The 2,704-nt window shown below is 42.1% G+C and overlaps 1 protein-coding gene across 1 annotated transcript in view; it reads right to left on the reverse strand.

Moving 5' to 3' along the window:
• Positions 1–2,704, reverse strand: part of LOC135420517 (uncharacterized) — a 490,234-nt gene that overhangs the window by 451,059 nt on the left and 36,471 nt on the right. The gene's annotated exons all lie outside the window — the stretch shown is intronic.

Here is a 2,704-nt window from a genome sequence, read left to right on the forward strand (position 1 = left end):
AGATAAATAAAAATGTGTGAATGCACAGAGTAGTCTTGTCAGACTTTTCTGTTTTCTTTTGAGAAACGTTTGAAATAAAGATTCGTCAGTTCGTAATGATTTTGTAGAAGTTTATAGAGTTGGAATGACGAGGTTCTTGTGTGTCTAGTGTCCTGTCTTACTTCAAAATAGTAATTTTTCTCACAAATTCAAGAAGGGAACTTGTGCCTTAGTGCTCATGAGAGCAACGAGCAAATCAAACAATGACCCAGCTACTGACTGGATAAGGCAGACGCTTTGCATGTTGAACGAACTAAATCATGGTGCCTCAACAGCTACAATGCAGTTTTTATCCTTGTGCAGGTGAAGCTCTATGAAATAACTTGGTCCGGGTGCTAAATTACGTGTTAATCTTTCCTGTCAGGTGTAATTTGACTCGTTTTCTGACGAATGCAGATGCTACAGGGTGAGAAACTTCTGTGGGGTGTGTGCCAGGTACAGGCGAGAAGCGCTCGGTGGCTCCTGCACTTCCACAGTAGGTCACGAGGTGGGGTTTGAAGACCCCAGAAAAGACGCCTGAGCGAGTAAAACATTCAGCACTGAAATACCACCTAACTGCTGCAGTCCGCTCAGGCACTGCCAATAGCAAGAATCGCCTGGAAGCAGCAGTTATGAAAGGTTATTTTCCAGAAGTCCTGCTCACAAAGGTTGCAAGGGGCAGCAGTAAATCCAAGGGCTCGTGTTTGGCGATGTGCAGGCTCTGCTGCCTGCAGGGAGCCTTGCTGGAGGGCTGCCTTTGCCAGAGTGCTGCAGTAAGGAAGTCAATCCCAGCCATCAGATAAATGAGGAGGGGTACAAAAGTATTCAGTATGATGTAGAAAAAATACGTCATTTTGATTTAGTTGATATTTAGGTTAATAAGATTTGAAGTATGGTGAAATATGGCACAAGTATCTCTACAGACAGACCATTCAAATGTATTTTGTAATTTGAAGACTCATGAGTATCCCCTGCCCATGCTTTGCCTCTTGGGTGTAGAGAGTTTACCCTAAACCAGCGGGGATTGCAATATTTAGTCTGAAATACAGAACTGAGAGAACAGAGAGATCTTACAGTTTCTGCTAACAGGTAAAAAGTGAGGGTTTGGTTGGGGTTTTTTTCATATTCAAAGGCATGTCCTGAAGGCATTATGACAATCCAGTCCTGAACATTTTACTCCATGAGGTCAATAAATTTACTTGCATGCTAGAAATGGAGCAGAGATGTCTTCAGTTCCCACTGGGTTTTTTTCCCTCCATAAAGACTTGAGGACATTTTGAAATGCTCTGTATCAGCATTTGGTGGCACAAACTATCCCTAATAAAAGCCCTCCCAGGGAACTTGGCTCTTCCAGAAGTCTGTAAAATGTGGACATTCTCCTGCTGAAACACCTTAGTCTTGACTTCAGCTGCTTTTGAGTGATTAATGCTCAGAGATGTCGAACCAATCCAACCAATTAGTTACTCTAATTAGAAGCATTTTTCATGTCAACAAAAGGGAAGTTCTTTGTGGTGGGAAATTATTAATTTTTCATTTAGAATGATGTCTTTTGGTTTTGTTCACTCATTTCAACTCATGGTTTCATTACCTTGTACTGAAAGATTCTGCAAAAAAATCTGCCTAAGCCTTGATAGCAATATTCCTTTTGTTATCATTAGCATCTTTCAAATGCATTTTTTAAAGACTGGAATAACTCAACATCATTGAAAGCTAACATGGCATCTGCTTTAGGAACTTGAAGTATCTGCTTCTGTCAGGTAATGAAGTAGATTAAAGGCTTATGTGTCCAGTGCTGAAAGTCTACAACAGGTGTAATCCTTTGCTGGGAGTAAGGCTTGCATAGTTACTAAGACAGTAGCACTTGGCTGCTGCTTTTAGCCAGGGATATAGAAACCAAGTAGGTAATTCCTCATCTTCCCATCATGTGTTGTACCAGCAGCCATGAAATTAGAGTTAATAGATTAATAACTAAAGGAAAACCAAGTAACTGGACAAGTGTAATCATGAACAGATGGATAAGGCTGCCCGTGCACACTCACAGTGATCAGATGTTGCCCTTTGGGGATGTTAGGACCTGGCTGTCCTATCAGGTATGTTCCCCCTTTTGTTGTATCCAGCCCACTCGCAGTTATCTGCGGACTTGACTCAAACTTTGGTTGGGGCAGAGCTGGTCAGGTGTGTGGTCTGCTTACTTGGGATATTCCTGCTCCATGGCAATGCAGATTTGGCATTTAGGTCTCAGACATACATAAGTTTTCCTAAGCGTAGCAAACTTTGGTCACTTAGCTAGAAATCAGGAGCAAAGCCAGCAGGCTCCTGGCCAGTACTAAGGAGAGTTGTTTTTCCCCCCATCTTTCTGATTCAAGACCTATCCCAGAGGAAGCCATAGGAATACATGGCAGACTTGAATTACAGGAATAGAATGAAAAATGTCTGCTTGAATGCTGAGTATGATTGAAGCATAGCAAGAGTTTTCCAGCCCCTGGTACATTTAGAAATCCCCTTGTAATCTTTGTGTTTCACCAGCAGCCTATTGCTGTTCTTATCTGTATTCCCTCTAACTTTTCCATACACTACTGGTGTTTAATACATCCCTTTGCCTGCAGTAGAGCTTGTTATCTCTTTCCAAGGATGGATTTCTCCGTTCCAGTCACTGGAAGCTCATGGCTGCCGGAATGCAAATGCT

This window comes from Pseudopipra pipra, chromosome 11 (genome assembly GCF_036250125.1).
Source record: "Pseudopipra pipra isolate bDixPip1 chromosome 11, bDixPip1.hap1, whole genome shotgun sequence".
In the NCBI taxonomy this organism is placed as follows: domain Eukaryota; kingdom Metazoa; phylum Chordata; class Aves; order Passeriformes; family Pipridae; genus Pseudopipra; species Pseudopipra pipra.